General features: G+C 48.6%; 1 protein-coding gene across 3 annotated transcripts in view; it reads left to right on the top strand.

Moving 5' to 3' along the window:
• Positions 1-19,870, top strand: part of LOC146856158 (hyaluronidase Eo Hy-1-like) — a 123,508-nt gene that overhangs the window by 15,675 nt on the left and 87,963 nt on the right. The gene's annotated exons all lie outside the window — the stretch shown is intronic.

Genomic DNA, 19,870 nt, shown 5'->3' on the forward strand with positions numbered 1-19,870 from the left:
CACCCCTGCCACCCCCACTCATAGGGCATGTGTTGCCCAGCACCACTGCCACCCCCACCGATAGGGACAATGTTGCCCATTAATCCTGCCACCCCCACCCATAGGGGACCTGTTGCCCATCACCCCTGCCACCCCCACTCATAGGGCATATGTTGCCCAGCACCACTGCCACCCCCACCCAAAGGGCCTATGTTGCCTATTAATCCTGCCACCCCCACCCATAGGGGTCCTGTTGCCCATCACCCCTGCCACCCCCACTCATAGGGGACCTGTTGCCCATCACCCCTGCCACCCCCACTCATAGGGCATATGTTGCTGATCACCCCTGCCACCCCCACCCATAGGGGACCTGTTGCCCATCACCCCTGCCACCCCCACTCATAGGGCATATGTTGCCCAGCACCACTGCCACCCCCACCCACAGGGACTATGTTGCCCATTTATCCTGCCACCCCCACCCATAGGGGACCTGTTGCCCATCACCCCTGCCACCCCCACTCATAGGGCATATGTTTCCCAGCACCACTGCCACCCCCACCCAAAGGGACTATGTTGCCCATTAATCCTGCCACCCCCACCCATAGGGGTCCTGTTGCCCATCACCCCTGCCACCCCCACTCATAGGGCATATGTTGCCCAACACCCCTGCCACCCCCACCCATAGGGGACCTGTTGCCCATCACCCCTGCCACCCCCACTCATAGGGCATATGTTGCCCATCACCCCTGCCACCCCCACCCATAGGGGACCTGTTTCCCATCACCCCTGCCACCCCCACTCATAGGGCTTATGTTGCCCAGCACTCCTGCGACCTCCACACATAGGGGACCTGTTGCCCATCACCCCTACCACCCCCACTAATAGGGCATATGTTGCCCAGCACCACTGCCACCCCCACACAAAGGGACTATGTTGCCCATTAATCCTGCCACCCCCACCCATAGGGGACCTGTTGCCCATTACCCCTGCCACCCCCACTCATAGGGGACCTGTTGCCCATCACCCCTGCCACCCCCACTCATAGGGCATATGTTGCCCATCACCCCTGCCACCCCCACCCATAGGGGACCTGTTGCCCATCACCCCTGCCACCCCCACTCATAGGGCATATGTTGCCCAGCACCACTGCCACCCCCACCCATAGGGGACCTGTTGCCCATCACCCCTGCCACCCCCACTCATAGGGCATATGTTGCCCAGCACCACTGCCACCCCCACCCATAGGGACTATGTTGACCATTAATCCTGCCACCCCCACCCATAGGGGATCTGGTGCCCATCACCCCTGCCACCCCCACTCATAGGATGGGTGATGCACCACACATCCATCATACTCCCACATTAGGTATGTCAGCAAAATACTTCCCCCCTAACATCATGACAACAGTGTGTAGTCTGCGACAAATGCCCACAACAGTGATTATGACTTTGAATATACAATGAAACTAACAGCACATGTGTGACCAACAAATGAGTGTGCCCTACACAAGGCAAGCATCACTATAGCACTGTGTCAATGTAAAACAAACACCCCCTCACTATGTAGAACAAAAGTTAAGTGTGGGGTTCCAAACTGCAGCAAATGTCGAGCATTGTGGTGATGGGGTCTAAAACCCCCTCATCACAGTGACCAAAAGGTAATTGTCATCATGGTCAAAGCTGCAAATAACAAACAGCATGTATGATTCCCGGTCCCAACACATCAAACACTTCTGGGGCAAAGTAGTGGTTGTGTCCCATACCCACAGAGATGTGGTGAGGCAAACATTGCTGTGAAAACCTAACATACTCTCAGCCATGTGCAGACAAGCACCACCCATGGGGGCTGACAATGCATACAGCGTACAATGACACAAGAGCAGAAGTGACCATCTCAAAGCATACACACATCTCGACAATAGACACACTAATCAAAACAACCTGTGTAGACTGTAGGTGTCAGGTTACAAACTCACATTCCATGCCAGCAATGGCACCTAACAACCAGGATGAATGTGCACAATGATGTGATATGACTAACAGGAACAGCAGGGAAAATCACAGAAACAGCATCCAGACAAAGGCCCACAACTGCAATACCAATGCACTGATGCAGATGCACAAACACAAACAGGCAACCTCACACTGCACATCTGACACAACATGTGTGTGTGTGTGTGTCTCTGTATCCCCAGGCAACTACACAACACATGAGGGGGGCTGAGCCACAGTGACACAGATGTGGACACAGTGCCATACAAAAGTAACCCATCCTTGGGTCCCCCTTAGTGGGCAATCAGGCATTGTGAGATGAGAGGGAGCACAACAGACACATGTGACACAAGCTGGAATGAACACCAACTAACACAGCAAGAGACTGACACACAACAGCACTACCCACAGGGACCAGCCATTGGTGTGACACAAGCATGCATGACACCTCCACTGTGATGACAAAGGTAGATGTCGTACAAACTGGGAAACCCAGACATATGTCCTGTTCCACAAACGTACATCACACATACACAAACACAAATCACTCAGCATGGCCCGTCATCCATGGACAAACGGGAGCTAGGGGCCCATCCATGCAAACATTTATATCTGTCCACCCTCAACACCACACACCCTGAACTGCAACAATGTGCATCTGTGAAGCACACATGGACAGGTGACATTGCACATGCACCCATGACAAACACAGGAATGTTGGGAGGAACTAAGGTGCACAGACTCATCATACAAGGACAGTTTACAACCCTGGTGAATGACAGACATACTGCACAGTATGCGGTACATGGCTATGACGTCAAAGCTCACGTAACCTTCCAAATACCTGCCACAGTCCCAGGACAATGCAGAAGCCAAGGAGAACCACAAGGCACACATGCTGACACCTGCAAACATTGCAGCCCTGAACCGGACAAGTGGGAGCAGTCACACAAACATACACATGTCTCAATCACTGAAAGGTACCACCTAGGGACAACTACATGATATTGCGAACAAACAAGTGCCTTGGGGAACCCTGACTGTGTCCCATCTGCGTCTGACAACATCATCACCACTCAGAACTGACAAATCCCAATGATGAAACACCAATTAACAGTAGTGTGTCATGCACCCACACATCTGGTAGCCCGTGGCAAAGTAGTGGGATGAACACAGTACCACTCAGCAAGCATCAACAACAGGAACATATCAAGGGAACACTGCCTGTGTATGAAAAGGGATGTGGACACACACACATGCTCATACAACACACCCCATGGGCCCAGGCTATGTCACTCGACAACACACTTACTTGATGGGACCCAACTCCTGTGGAAGCCCAGCTGTGCCAAACATATTCACAGCACGTCTCACTCATGTCAGCAGAACACTTGGTCAGTCAGCCATCAGTTACCACACAATGAAGGCTCTGGTCACAACAGCCTGGGTACGGGAGTCTCCTCTAAGTCATCTGCACATACTCAAAACATGTGTACAGCAAGTTGCACAGAGGACCCAGTTGCTCCTATACCAATGATGCCCACACCTGTAGGTCCAGTGGTGATGTGCACAAAGTCTGTGAAATAGACAAATTGGACAATGGGAAGCACATCATATATGCATGGGTGCAAGCCAGAGATGTGACCATGCAAATGAAATGTTCACAGAGATGTCCACAAATAGTTGATAATGAAACACCCAGGTAGCTACAAAGGATGACATGGATACCCACCAGAATAGGATACATATCTCATGGACCACATGGAGTACCTCTCATCAACAAATCAGTATTCAACACGGGAAACCAAGCATTACAGGTGCAAGGGCATGTTAAACATCATCAACCTAATGTACAGCTAAATCAAGCTCAGAGGGATAAAGAAAAAAGCTTTATTCAGCATATTAACAGTTAAACGTCCGTTCAAACAAAAGGCCAATGGCCAGTCCATTATCAAATGCCAAGGAGTGAACTAGAGTGACAACTGTCACACGTTGCTTGCCTGCACTGCTAAGGACAGGGGACATCCCCTCGGAGGGGCATACATGGGGGCATGCCAGGCACCGCAGGGACAGGATCAGGGCGCAGCAGAAGGAGGCAGTGAAGAGGTGGTGGATGCAAGCGAGACACTTGCAACTGCAGTGGAGCTGACTGAAGTGGTGGGTGCAGTCACAACTGTGGGGCACAAGTCAGATGGGGTGGATGCCGGCACAACTTCAGTGCGCAGATCAGATGGAGTGGATTGGGTCCCTACTGCAGTGCCCAAGTCAGACGGCGGTGGTCGTGGACTCCACTGCAGTGCCTAAATCCATGTGAGCGGAATGGGGTGCAGGGGAGGTCGGCAGGACAAGGGGGGGGACACGGTCCCCACATCAGTAGCACTAACCGTCTGACCAGGTGTGGAAGAGCAAGTGGTAGGGGGGGAGGGCCTCAGCATTTTGGGGATGGTGTATCTGTGGGTGGGGGAACCCGGGGCAGGGAGTGGCGGGGGAACCTCTGGAGTGGTGGGCTGGGGGATGGAGGATGGAGACTTTGCTTTGGAGCTATGTGGTGGCAGTGGGGTCTGGCTCTTCCGGCTCCGGGGGGACTTGCGGGTGGGGGTCTCAGTCTGACTGCGCCTGGGGGAGGGTGTCCGGGTGTGAGGGGCACTCCCCTCTGTGTGTGGGGACTTCCTCTTCCCCTTGTAATCAGGATCTGCTGGGTCATTGGGGAAGAGGCCAAGGTCACAGAGAAAGAGTGTTGTACTCTTACATGAAGTAGACGCTGATAGCCATGTAAGTTCTTTAGTACCTTTATTCCAGTTGTACAGCAAGTTGGTTTACTGGTACATCCAACAAGTAGAACAGGTAACTGGTTAAGGTAAAATAGGTTAGCCCAGTAGTTAGTCCTTGGTAACATGCCACAGCAAACCCCTTTGTAGTATCAAACCCCCTTGGTAGTATCTAACCCCACCAGGAGCAGCCTGCCTGCTGCTCAGCCCATCTGTAACTGTCATCTGTCACCCAGTCAGACTCCCAACGTTCTATGCATCACAGCATTCTCAACATTCTACTCCAAACACACGCTGTGGCTGAACAGCAGGAGAACTGGGAAACTGCAAGATATGAAAATACTATGCAGGGCATAACAAAGAGCTTCTGTGGAGATGGGGTTGCAGGTGAGGCAAGGGAAGGGGGCTGGGAGGGAGAGGTTTCGGAGGACTGCGGAGTGGTTGTGGATGACTGTGTGTGTGTCTGCAAACCATCCCCTGTGAGTGTGGTATCAGTCCTCTGCGTTTGCTTGTGTGCACGTCTAGCCCTTGGTTTGGGTGTTTGTATGCTGCCCGTATCTGTGGCTTTGTGAGAATGTGCAGGTGTGTTTGTGCTTGGGACAGGTAGGCTGCTAGGAATCGTGGGTGGTGCAGGGTAGGAGGGGTGCAGGACTGTTGGAGGAAGGACACTGCTGCCGTCCGGGAATAGGCCATGGACTGATTGGTCCTCTGTAGGGCAGACATGCCCGAGGAAATGCCCTCCAGTTGCGTCAACAGACTTGTGTGTGAATGGAGGACCTTCAGCATTGACGTCTGCCCTACATGGATCTGTCTAAGTAAGTCCACAGACTCCTCACTCAGGGCAGCAGGGGACACAGGGGCAGGGGGTGCGGTGCCTGGCACAGAGGAGACATGCTCCCGAACACGTGAGCCTACAGGGACCTCTGGGATGGGAGCCGATGGGAGGGTGGTGATGGTGGTGGTGGTGGGGGCGGTGGCGGGGACAGTCTCACTAGCTGGGGTTTGATGGCTGCTGACACCCGCCTCCACAAGGGAGTCATACTCAGAGCTGCTGTGGCCCTCAGCTGGGGGGGATGGTGCTGACGACTCCTCTGTGTGGCTACACTCGCCCGCCGTGCCACTGGGCCTCCCCGACTCCTCTCCTTCTGTCCCTGTCAGGCTCTGTGGCTCCTCCTGGTCCGTGGAGCTGTCCCCTCCTGTGGCCTTGGATGTATCTGGATAGGAATAGGTAGTAAGAGAACAACATCAGTCACCTGCACTGACTGCACACACCACAGTGAGTATATCACATCACAGGGCAAGCCCTGGCATCATCAGCTGAACACAGCTCAAAGTGCCAACACTGTTTAGAATAAGCCAATTGTCATTCTCAATATCAACCTTGGCACACATATCCCTCCTTGACTTGCACACATATATCTGTTGCATGTTGAATGCTAATACCCCAATGGCCGTACATGCACCACCTACACATTAGTTGGACATGCAAGTGAACATGCAGGAGTATGTCACTATACACACAGCACATCTCTTGCTACTGACTCAGTACAGGTGTCCGGATGAAGGTATGGGCAGAGACTCATTTCACATGCTTGTGATGCATGCCAGCAACACACACTATGATGTTCTCATTTCCTGATGGGCATGCCACAATGGGGTGCATGGTGCACACTTGAACACAATGCAGGATCACTCATAGCAAGTTAAATGCCATGGCACTGGCATGCCCTGAAAGTTAGCCAACACTGTCTCCTGTCACAGGGGCAGGGCATCCAGACAACAATAGTATGCATTGTCTCACAATCATAGCTCAGGGGTAAAGCTACCTCTGCAGATGACCGGTGCACTTGCCCATCCCCTTCAAACAACATATCCAGGCCCCAGAATACCCCACATCATGCAAATCAGACATATGAGTCTCTGCAAACACAACTCCATGTACATTAACACATCACAGTCTGCCATGCATGTAACCCAGCTGCATGAAGGACACAGTCGCATACACCATTGTGCGATGTCAGATGATCACACACCTATATGTCACACAGGTCTTGTCTCTCACAGTCACATCTCAGATGTCCTGCTGACTCTCTAAATCATGGATACCCCAGTTGTACATAACAGCAAGCCACACCATAATGACACAGAGGCAGACACCTGAAGGCACATGTCACTAAGCACAACCTGTAATTTGATACGCAGGAGTGGGATTACAGAGTGTTTCTAAATGCCCTTGAGGAGGCATGACTGCCCAGGTCTACGTGAAACAGTGTTTGGCCCTGGACAGTAGTCAGGTGGCTAAGCAAGTGTGACATACTTGATATACATACTCCTGAGGCCCCAAAATTGGAGTCCCCTGCTGCATGGGTTTGTTTGGAATACCCCAGCCACATGTGGCGAGTCAGACCAGCAAGTGGAACACATCACAAGGGCACACACAGATCACATGTAAGATCTCAGGCATTGGGCAAACAATTGAACCACCCATGAAACACACAACTGAGTCACGGGAACAGATGCTGTCCGGTAGCTGAAGCATAGCTTACTGCAGGGACACAGTGCCCTAGTGACACAAGCAACAGACTGTAGGGGCCACATCTGTGGAACAGAAGAGGAGGGTGCATCACACAATTGAGGGACCTGAGTATTGGACTACAAGACCTACGTAATGTGGAAGTATGACCAGGCCAAAAGACTGCAATTAGCATGTCAAACATAGTACACAGATTAGGCATGGACTTACCCCCTTCCTGCTGCTGTCTGGCGTTCAGCTGCCTATCCAGGTCCGGGAAGACCACCACCAGGATCCAGAGCATGTGGGGGGACAGGGTCTGGTGTCCGCCCCTCCTGCGTGGAGGTGACAGCTTCAGCTGGACTCTAGCTATCCTCCGGGTCCAGCCCCGAAGGTCCTGCCATCTCTTCTGGCACTTGCGGATCCGGCGCTTGTAGACCCCCACCAAACGAACTGCCCTGGTGATGGTCAGCCATATCTCCTGATTCTGGTGGGCATCAACCTGTGAGGATGACCAATTTAAAATCACATTAACACACATGCCCCATAGTTGTGCTGCACACATTTGGAAATACATGTCATCATCACAAAGGGAAATGAGTTACACAGGTAGTGCAACCATAGGGAAGGACAAATCACCTGCATGTCTGACATGTTAACAATGCCTGGGTAGTTTAAGCTTGCACTAATACACTTTAGCAGCAGGACACTTGTTCATTACATGTACCTACACACTTTGGGTGATGAAAGTAGTCAGTGAGAATGCTTGCCACTGGTGTACACACTGCTAGTACTGCTAGTTAGACAACATGCACAATTAGGAAGGCAGAGGACTGCACGCTCACCTGCTCCCCTGGTTTCCCATAGAGCCTGCTGTACTGTGGAAGGAGCCCGTCCACCAGGGCCTGGTTCTCCTCCTCAGTGAAGGCTGGGGTCCTCTCCAGAGTACATGCCATCGCAGGAGCCAGAGGATGCAGAGACAGCAGCAGTGGTAGCAGGGATGTGGTCCAGGAGCATGTACTGCAGGCAAGTGAGCTCCCTGGGGGCCAGCCAGCCTTATATCTGTGCTGCAGAAGCAGAATCTGTGCCATGTGTCCCAAGTGATAGGTCCAACACGGTTGCATTCTATGAATCTGGCCAATCCATGGAAATGTACGACTCGTACACGCCTTCCACATCGTTCAAATCTTCACCTTCATGAAACACTAGTAATTGCAACATTGTTGTAGGCATCCAACTGAATTTCCAGCGCACAACTCGTACAAGTTTTGAATCCGCATCCGTCTCCATGACAGTCCAGAGCCAATGGGTGCGCCTGACTCGGTCAACTGACTGTACAACGCGTATTTTGAAAATACGCACACACCCGTCTCCATACGATTCAATGGCCAAGGCGTACACCTGTCTCGGACCATGCCTGCCCGATGCGCATGCATGATAGTCACCCGCGTTGGACCTCATTGCAGTCAATGGCAAAGTGTACGCATGGCTCGGTCATGAACCGTGCAATGCGTACGCATTGTCACCCGCGTCGGACCTAATTGCAGTCAATGGCAAAGCGTACGCACGGCTCGGTCATGAACTGTGCAATGCGCACGCATTGTCACCCGCGTCGGACCTCACTGCAGTCAATGGCAAAGCGTACGCACGGCTTGGTCATGAACCGTGCAATGCGTACGCATTGTCACCCGCGTTGGACCTCATTGCAGTCAATGACAATGCGTACGCACGCCTCGGTCATGAACCGTGCAATGCGTACGCATTGTCACCCGCGTCGGACCTCATTGCAGTCAATGGCAAAGCGTACGCATGGCTCGGTCATGAACCGTGCAATGCGTACGCATTGTCACCCGCGTCGGACCTCATTGCAGTCAATGGCAAAGCGCACGCACGGCTCGGTCATGAACTGTGCAATGCATACGCATTATTACCCGCGTCGGACCTCATTTCAGTCAATGGCAAAGCGTACGCACAGCTCGGTCATGAACCGCGCAATGCGTACGCATTGTCACACGCGTCGGACCTCATTGCAGTCAATGGCAAGCGTACGCACGGCTCGGTCAATGGACCGTGCAATTCGCACGCATTGTCACCCGCGTTGGACCTCATTGCAGTCAATGACAACGCGTACGCACACCTCGGTCATGAACCGTGCAATGCGTACGCATTGTTACCTGCGTCGGACCTCATTGCAGTCAATTGCAAAGCGTACGCATGGCTTGGTCATGAACCGTGCAATGCGTACGCATTGTCACCCGCGTCGGACCTCATTGCAGTCAATGGCAAAGCGTACGCACGGCTCGGTCATTAATTGTGCAATGTGTACGCATTGTTACCCGCGTCGGACCTCATTACAGTCAATGGCAAAGCGTACGCACGGCTCGGTCATGAACCGTGCAATGCGTACGCATTGTGACACGCGTCGGACCTCATTGCAGTCAATGGCAAAGCGTATGCACGGCTCGGTCATGAACCGTGCAATGCATTCGCATTGTCACCCGCGTCGGACCTCATTGCAGTCAATGGCAAAGCGTACGCACGGCTCGGTCATGAACCGTGCAATGCATACGCATTGTCACCCGCGTCGGACCTAATTGGTGTGACTATTCAACGGATTCAACACACAATTACTTGCCAGGGACACCTGTGCACACCTACCACACTACAGCATTGGCCACACAGTGTCCCATGGCATGTAAGGCTGCATTCCCTGGGTGTTTGGGGGGCACATTTGGTTTGTTGCGTGGCACTTTTGTGCAGCCACTAGCAGGCTGTGCACGTGTACATGGGGGCAGAATCCTTTGTGTGTCGTGCACATTACTACTGTGATGTGCAAATGTGCAGTAATGGGCATGAGTCACAGACACAGTTTCATGTTGGATATGTTTGGGCCATGTCACTTACCCCCTGAGTCCTGGGGGTGATGGCATGTACGTCACAGTGAGACCTGTAGCCACAATACTGATGTGCACCCACAGTCTGTGTGCATGTTTTGTCACAGATGTGTCTGATCAAATGTGCCCAATGGGTGACAGTCTCCACATCCATGTGGTATATGCATCAAACTTGATGGTGTGTGTGTGTCTAAGAGATGTACATGTAGGGCCTGCAGGGACAACAGTGGCCACTACCTGTGGGACTCACGCTTGCCTTGTGGTGTGTACGTGATACGCTATGTCCATGCCAGTGTTGATGTGGCAATACAGGGACCCTGGGTTTCTGCATGGCAAAGATCTGTGATGCCTGGGAGTTGGCTTGGATATGCTGCTTGCCAGTCTGTGGCCCTGGTTGTGCCTGTGGTGGTAGTGCTGCTGCTTCGGTCATGCTTCCTTATGTTGTCTTGCTATCCTTCTTTTTCCTTTTTTTTGTCTGTGTGTGCTGGGTACCTCCTTTAGGTGAGGTGCTCTAGTGTTTTCCCCTATCCTTTTGTTTGGTCGCTGGTCTCCTCCTACTTCTGCCCCTTCTCTCCCGGTGTTACTTGCCCTGGTGGAGCTGGCCTGTGGGCCTCGTGGCAGGGACAGTGTTTGGCCGGGCACAATGCAAGTGCCTGCCCTCTGCTGCAGCTGAAGGCCCTTGATAGAAGCGCAGACAGTCACGTGCTCAGGCGGTGATCTGGGTGGGGCTGCAGCATTGTTGTGGGCTCGCAGAGCCGTGCAGCTTGCTGGGGTGAGACGCTCGTGCTCTCAGGGCAGCGTATTCAGAGCCACCATACCTTCTTCTGGGTCTTTAATTACACGCTCCTCTGGATCGCGGGCCGCAAGTTGGAACAGGCAGTGTGTGGAGTCCTCAGCAGCAGTGAGCTACTGCGGTGGCACGCAGCAGGTAGGGTAATCAGAATCTCGGCGTCTTACCAACGCCGAGCAGCAAGATAGGTGTTACGGGTGTCGAGCAGGACATGCGGGTGCTAAATGGTCACCACACTCGTCGCCAGTGTTGCAGGAACTACATCATTTACTGGGCCTAGCAGTAGGCCTTACAACAGCTGTGGCAGAGATACATGCACATACATGGAGCTGCAGTGTGAACGAGAAGTCTCGAGCGACCCCGGCCCGTTTATTTAAGCCTTCTGGCCACGCCTGGCCAGAAGGTGATACATTGTGTGGTTTCGCTTCCGGACCATCTCCCGGGTCCCGCCTCCGCGGTACTCGGGTCATTACAGACACCATCATGGGAACGTTAATGATTAAAGACGCGTGTGTGTGAGTGCGTGTGTGTGCGTGCACACACATACCTGTCTGTGTGCTTGCAAACTCTGCAAGTGCAAAAGGAGCAGCTACAATAACAGAGACAAGTGAGACAAGAACTCTTGTGTTTGTCATAGTCACCTATGCAAACAATAAATGCAAAATGTAAAAGGCAGCGAAATGCCGTGAACTGCTCCCAAAATGTGGTAGGAAATCAAATGACCCCGTGCCTGAAAAGTGGGTGCTGAAACAAGCCAGTGACTGAATGGAGATAATCCAAATCCCCTTTCTGTATGTTAGATGTTGTGTGATGTACTCACATGAAGTCTGGCAGGCAGCTGGAGCTGTCTGTAGCCAGAACTTAAACAAGCATTTGCCATGCAATAGGTCTCTCATTTACGAGAGTTTGAGCTATTGGCATTGTAAATGACAATTGCTTTTATTTATGTGGTTTTTTTTTAACAGATAAATAAAAAGCATTGTAATGTACAATGCCTATAGCTTGAACTATCGCAAATGCAAGACCTAATGCATTGGGAATATGTTCTGAGAGAGCTGTCCTGCCTTTTCTTACCGGCAAGAGCAGGCAGGACAAAGCTCTTTGAGAAAATAGTGCTCGGAGGCTGTAACTAAAGCCTACCGAGCAACAACACATATAATAGGGGGGTGTCCTCATGGGAGGTTACAAAATAGAAAAAGGTGGTGCTAAGGAGGGACTACTAAGCCTATTGACTGATGAAAAGCCACAGTTTACAATGGACAATGACCCAAGCCAATGAAAAGACTGGGTGGAGAGTGGGCGGAGCTTCACGTCCATACCTTAATACAGCATGCCTTGCAGAGAAGAGCATGTGCTGCCCAGGCTCGACCTAAAAAGGTGGACGAGGAGGAAGTGCTGGAGGGGCTGTTCTAGGGAAAAATATAAAGGTACAGACAAAGTGGATGAAGGAAAGAAGGGCACTGGTTTGGTTCTTTTTTTATACAGACCAAAAAGAGAGGTTTGATCATATTGTTTTTCAGGAAGAACATTAATGAAGATGGAAAAGTTTCTGGAAATCATTTTTCATCTAGATCTCATGGAACCAAAAGTTAATCCGGCTGGCAGCAGTGGAGTGCTCTCTACTGGTCCACCGCCTCTCTCTGTACGCACAAGATGTGCTTCAGCTAGTGCTGGCCACCTTGGCTGGAGGTTCCTTGTAGCTGTGAGTTGCTCACTTCCTACAGACTCCTCCAGGCAGGCTTCAATCAGCTTGATCTCTGTCCTCCTTCTTGAGAGTCTGCTCCCCTTCATGCACCAGACAGTACATCATCCTCTTCTTCCACAGCTCGTTTCAGCAGCAGAGATTCGCCATCTCCAAGTCTGTTACAGGCCTTAAGTGCTTGCCCTGCAAATAGGACATTCATGGATAGTGCAGAGAGTTACCTTCTGAGCTTCAGACAAAATACTCTTTTTTTGACTTGATAAGGCAAATATTTATCCTGTTTTCATAAGCACTGGTAGCAATGCCAGTCAAAGCCCAAGCTGCCTTAGAAATGTTAACACCCATCCAATGAATTGGAAAAAACAGCTGATCAAGCAACCAGTGATGGTTAAGTTGCACGCAATTTCTGTGCTACTGTTTAGGATTCCATCAATTAAAAGGTCCCGGATAGCCTTTTACTAGATTAGGTTGTCCCCAAAATAACTTTTGCATAGGATAGCAGAAATCACCAAACCTAACACCAACTATCCTTCAAGGGACAAACCCCAGGATGCAAGTCTTTGGGAGTCAGTCTTAGACTCTGGAGTGACCTTAATCCGAATCTGAAGCTGAACTCAACTATCTACAAATGCTTCAGAAAAAACCCAAAAGTTGAACTGTTGAGTCACCTGAAAAATGTGGTACTGGGGATGGTGGGGTGTTGGACCTTTCACATGGTCTGATTGAACCACTGAAGAGTGCGAGGCTGGAGAGTCAGGCACATTCACACTATAGTTTGCCCCTGCCACAGACCAAAAGATGGCCGTCAAACTATCAATCCCAATTAACTAAACACTGCTTCTTTTCTGTGCTCCATTGTGACATTTTTCAGCCCTCACTTAATCTTCTGGAATGAGATTTCAAGCATGTTCGCCTTTTTTCTAGAGACACATATTGGTTTCATTACTTTCTAATCAGCATCAAATCATGCTTGTATCTCTGAATCTGTGTTCCTCTAAGTCCCTTCTACAATATGTTACGCCTTGATTTCCTAGAAATCCTCTGTCCTATCCCCTTCTTCACCCTTTCCCCCAAAATAAACATGTATTCCCTAAATTCTCTTCTTTTAAATACCTTTACACATATACGCACTATCACAGTAGGGATATATTTTCAAATTAACTATACTTGAATTCCAACCAATCAACATATTTGTGTGACACTATATCATAATTAAGGCTTCCTGTTTTCTGTTTTTACTGATTTTTATGGATAAATACAGACAGAAACCCATTTATTTTCCTGTCTGTATTTATTTTTAAATGCTGATAAAAAGAGAAATCGGGTTGTTTTTGAGTAATTCTATATGCTGTTAGTCATGAGTGCCAGGACAATAGCTGTGTGGATTGACAGGCAAGGAGGATTAAACATTTTTAGGGATTCAAATAAAGAGCCTTAAACAGCAGTTGATTTGCACAACTTTGATACAAAAAGTTACATATTTTCATACCAGTGCATATTTTACCATCGGAGTGCGTATATACCATTGAAACCTGTCAGTCGTTCAGGCACGGTTGGACAATAACTGGTAAAATAAATGCAAAAATAGACGCATTTCAGCTTTATTTTTTCACAGAACCGAAAATAAATATGGATAAATACAGGTAACATTAGCAAAAAGTAGATATGGATAAATGCAGACGGAAATGACAAAAATATAAATACCATTCAACCTACCAAAATAACACTTCCACTATGTCGTCAAGGTAAGTATAAATGTAATATTCTTAACTCATCCTCTACTGATATAGACTCACCTTGCGAAGTAAGGGTTAGGTCGATGTAGTGGATGCAATATTTTTGTCATGCAATATATTGCATGCGATGTAACGGTGGTACACCATCAATGTATGCTACTATCTATTCTTTGACAACATTGTAAAATAGTTTGCATAGACAGAGGAGGTAACCATTCTCAATAGGTTTTGACGCACAACTCCACAATAGCATGTATTTCTCAGAAGTGGTACCTGTTTTAGATTTAAGTGGCTAAACCGACTCTGATCCCCTTGTGATCACCCTCTCTTTTCCTAGAAATCGTTCTCCTATATGCATAATAAATAACTTAGGGCCTGATTTAGGGTTTGGTGGATGGAATACTCCATAACAAACATATCGACTATCCCATCCTCCGTATTACAAGTACATTATATCCTTTGGCAACAGTATATCCGTCATGTTTGTCACAGAGTATCCCATCCACCAAACTCTAAATCAACCCCTTAATGCCATTTGAAGAGAGGTTCGATTGCCATTAGGATGAGCTGGCAGTGTTCCTTGGTTGCTGTACCTTCCCACCCTGGTCTCCACGGTTCATCAAAGAACAGAGTTTGTTTACTGTTTAAATAAGTTAGTCAGTGTGTGCGGTTGACATTTCACGTATGTGTTTCGTATTAGTGCTGTTTGCTCTGTGTAGCCGCAGATCTTTAGCAATTTGGGTACATGCTATCTAAAACGTTGGTGTGTGCATTGACTGGCTTGATGTATGTATATGAGATAAAGCAGACTAAGATGTATTGTTGGAGCCCCAGCTGATTCCGGGCCACCGTAGCTGATTCGTCCCAGTGTTTCTTCCGCAAAACATTGTTTCCAGGTGTGTCAGTTTCATTGGTTGAATTGGCATAAACCAGGACTATAACTCTTAGAATGCAATAGGCTAAATAAAAGTCCAGGACCATAGAAACAGGAAGCCATCAAGCAACATCAAAATGCCCATACACGACAAGAACCGCTTCCCCCACTCGATGCTACTAATCATGAGGAATCAAGAGGTAAAAAACTGGTATCCATTTCCTTTCACGTGGGAAGCTAGAGGATTGGCACTAGCATGGGTAAGAACTGGAGGGCTGGCTCTAGTTTAAGACTATCCGAGACCAAAGGTAACTTTAATGTCCAGGGCCCGCCGGCAAGTTTTGCAAACTAGTAAGTAAATAATAATGTTGCGATACTGATAGCAAGACCAGCATGGCGCGATGTTTATGCACATAGATTTACAACACAATCAATACTAGTAAAGGAAAGATTGGATATAAGCACAACATTAGCTGATTACTTGGTTTAAGATTTGACCAACTGAAAGAAACCACGTGCCAGGCTGTAGGGAGTGCTGGGCATACCTGCTATTAATCCCATACCCATAAGTCCTCCACCCCAGTCCAACACAACCATCACCCCATACCTGACCCAGGTCATACGAACAGGTACTTTGTTAGCATGACAGGAGAGTGGTACGCAGATCACCCTGCACCCTGATGAACAATCATCTCCCTCCTCATGTTAACCAATCCTGAACAGGGCGTAGCAAACCAGGGGACAAATAGATGGCCTCTAGGATTCTCAAATGGCTCCCTCTCGGAGATGAGACCTTAGTAAAATGTGGACCTGGTACACAACGTACAGTCTCCAATCAGCCGAGGAGAGGTCTGCACCACCCAGTCAGGGCCCCATCGCAGGTGCTTTCACACCCTCAAATGTCCTTGTCGCGTGGGAGGTTAACTGCAGTGTGGCCCCATGGTTCGTTCTACCTTGAGTGCCTGCTAAGTATCTCCCCTGCACGCTTTCCTGTAGAAATTATACACTATAGGGTCCCACCTACACATTAAAGTTTGTCCCCAAGCCCCCAAGACTGGTCCACAGTATACTCCCGAGGGGGTAGAGGGTACCATCAGTACTAAAAGGGAGCTCAAGACCAGAAGCAGCAGCCACCAGCTCCCCACCCTTCCCCCGTTCCAGATGAATTAACCCCAGTTTCCCTAATGATTCGCTTATAAACAGTCTGTGGAGTGTGAGGCGTCTACCCCTATAGCACAGCTACTCTGTGGCTTCCCCCATCAGCAGTGTCAAACCTGGCCAGGTTCACTGCAGCCTGCTGCTTCTGCTACACCCAGAAAGTGATTCATTGTCTCAAGAGGACTGAAAGGAGCATATCAGACCAAGAAACAGCAAATTGATGGATGGAATGCTTGAATTAATCCCAGCCACTGGCTATAGCTCGGGCCACTTTCCAGTTCAACCCTTTTCACCAACGGTGTCACTCTAGACTCACACTTCCATATCTAAATCAGTCGTAGCCCTGCTCCGATAGGATCAGTTTGGCACAAACTGCCAGGCCAGGGCCACTCCAGATGGGAAAACAAGGCAATAATGGTGACTGCGTCCAGGTACTCACTGATTTCAGCAGGAAGTTAGGGACCGTAAGAGAATGTCCACGGTATATCAGGACAATCTTATCAGGTCATAATGGAAGAATTAACCAAGTGTATGCAACACTAGTTGTATGTCAGAATATAATTGTCAGAAATATTGTGTGACATAAATATTGTGCCCTAAATATAATTTACAAACATATCATCGAGTTGGCTGTAGACGTTTTATTATTTAATTCATTCAATGGGGTTATATATTTGTAAATGGTATTTAGGACACCATATTTATGTCGGACGATATTTTGACAACAATATTCTGAAAAAGCCTGCCCCAAACCACCGACACACAAACCCCTAACACACCAAATAGAAGGATGAGGCTATTGGAAGACAGGACATAAGCAAGATGTCCAAGAGTAACTGCATGGTGCAGGGAAGAGAGGAGATGCATCATGGCCACCGTCATCGGCTCCGCATCATCACAGCCAGGCGAGGGAGAATGAGCGTGTCCCACGTCAAGTGTAGTGTTAGTTTTAAATATGTAGGATAGCTCAACTTATAATAATAGAAAAAAAACAAAAACTTTTGATGAGTCAAAGGAAGTGCGGATTTGGGGAGATTGTGGAAATAGCTCCCAGAAGAACTGCTTGTCTGGTGGCACCATAAACATCTTGGAGAGCACTTGGTTGTATAGCCTTTAGATTTTCACAAAAAAAGCTTTGTGAAGAAGAGACAGTAACAAGTGTTGATCAGTATGAAGTGCAGGAATGATTAGTTTGCCATCCCTTATGTTCAAAATATTCTTTCAACATTCTCACCCAGCTTGTCAGTCTTCCAAACGTTTGAACTCTAGAGCTCAGGGTACTGTTCCAACTGGGCTCCTTCTGATGGTTTGTTCACAGCTGTATTCTAGCCCCCTTATTCCCATGGAAGGCACCAGCTTCTCACTTGCCATCCTATTGTCTTGCACGCCGCCTGGCCACCTTGATACCATCAGCTTAAGTCCTCGGAGATCTGTCTTCTGTGTTCATCGTAAGTACCACCTCCCCAGTGAATTCTTTTTTCCATTGTTTTTCTATCATGAATGCATGAGATACCTGTATGCAAATACTAAAAGGGTGTGCTGATGCTTTAGAAGACATAACCAAGGAATGACTGGTGGCTCAGGCTGCCGGAAGGAGTTGTAGAGCCAGATTTTTAACTTCTTCCTGAAACATTGATGATTGTGTTACATAGATATCAGTGACAACAGGAAGAAACCTGCAACTGAAGTGATTGATGATCACCACAAAAGTTCTGAAACTGAGGAAGAGCCAAAAATTGAAGCATGTGCACAGCTCAGAAGCAGCCAGCAAAAAGCATGACCAATATCCGAGCCAGCTCAGGGGCATATACATCCAGACTTGGCTTCAATATGAAGTTTGACAAGAAGGGACGGGGGAGGCTGGCGGAGTTAGACCCAGGTGAACCTGGCTGCACTATTCGCAATCATTTGGAGGCTCCGCTAAAGAGATTTGAGAATACCGAGTTGTCATCGTTCAGGCACAAATAAGTAACTGCTTGGGCGACTATTTTTCTAGTCCAGTGAGCTAAGCTTTCTAAAGCAAAAAAAGTGCAGCAAAGTTTGTCAACTTGGGAATTTATGGAATGAGCAGTAGCAAAAAAGAAATCCAAGATTCGGTGCCATAGGGTCAGGCACTGGTGAGTCGCCAAGTTCAGGAGCCATCAAGTCAAGGACCTGGCCAAAGGCAGACCCCCCCACAATTAACATGTTAGTTTTGCCTGAGTTGAGATTTAACGTGTTGCTTTGCTTCCATGTAAATCAATGTCATTTAGGGTTAAAACATGAACTGGGCCGGCTTTAGTACTGGTGGCGCCCTGTGCAACACAGTTTGTTGGCGCCCCCACATGACCACCTCATCATGGATTCCCTCACTACCACCATATGACAATGCACCCCAAGTCACCATACCACTTTCTCTTAGATTAATTTAGTCTTCTACTACCCCTCATATCAGATTAGGGTCTCAGAACACTTTACATCACACATACGTTGCACGGAGACAATCATGCGTGTGTAAATCAGTGTATAGGAAATGTTACCTAAGACAGAGCACTACAATGTGTAGGAGTCACGTCATTCATACTGGTAGGCAGTATCATTTAAAAGTCCGTGGTCTGGAAAAGCATAAATTAAGAATTTTAAATATAACATCATTGTTAGGGGTTTTGATTAATAATAAGAGTTGTTTTCTACCCAAATGAAACATTTTTGCAATACTAGGATAAGGAAAGACTGGTCAAAAAACATGTAGCTGTAATATATTTCTTGCAGTTTGCATGAGCTCTTTGATGGCAGTTAATAGCTCACTGCTCTATGTTAGGATTTCAACTTTTAAACTGCATGCAACAAAAGGATCTTGCTGACAAAAGCGATAACCTCTTGACCTATTTATAGTGTATGCAGAATGGGACAAGTTCTTTGCAGCAGGCATATTAACCTTCTTGGCTATGATGAGTTCAAACTTTCCCCAGACAAAGCTGGGGCCTCTCACCAGGAACAACATTACTCACCGGAGTTATCTATCGTGACATTTTTAATGATGCTTGAAAATTGCTCGGACAAGGAACGTGGCATCTGGAGCTTTTAAAACAATAAACATGTCGCCCCCCTCCTCAAGTCGGCGCCCGGTGCGGTGGCACCGTTCGCACCGCCCTAGAGCCGGCCCTGATTACATGGAAGTAGATGCAGCCAAATCCCCGTCCATGGCAATGAGAACCCGAGTATAGTACACAGAAGGAAAAAAGTGAACCCAATTTCCTTTCAGCCCTAATTCTCAGAGGCACAGAAGCAAAAGTAGAGCTGTCTTTCAATGCACTGCGGTGCCATGACAGGGGGTAGAAGCTATAGAAATACGAATAACATAACATACTTGTTTTGATGACATGGCATTGAACAAAATTGAACAAGATTTATTTACAAATGCACTAAAATGGAAGTTAACTTTTCAGCTGAATAAGAAGAGATGTCTCAGAATTTGGGGGAGGA

This window comes from Triturus cristatus, chromosome 4_1 (genome assembly GCF_964204655.1).
Source record: "Triturus cristatus chromosome 4_1, aTriCri1.1, whole genome shotgun sequence".
Classification (NCBI taxonomy): Eukaryota; Metazoa; Chordata; class Amphibia; order Caudata; family Salamandridae; genus Triturus; species Triturus cristatus.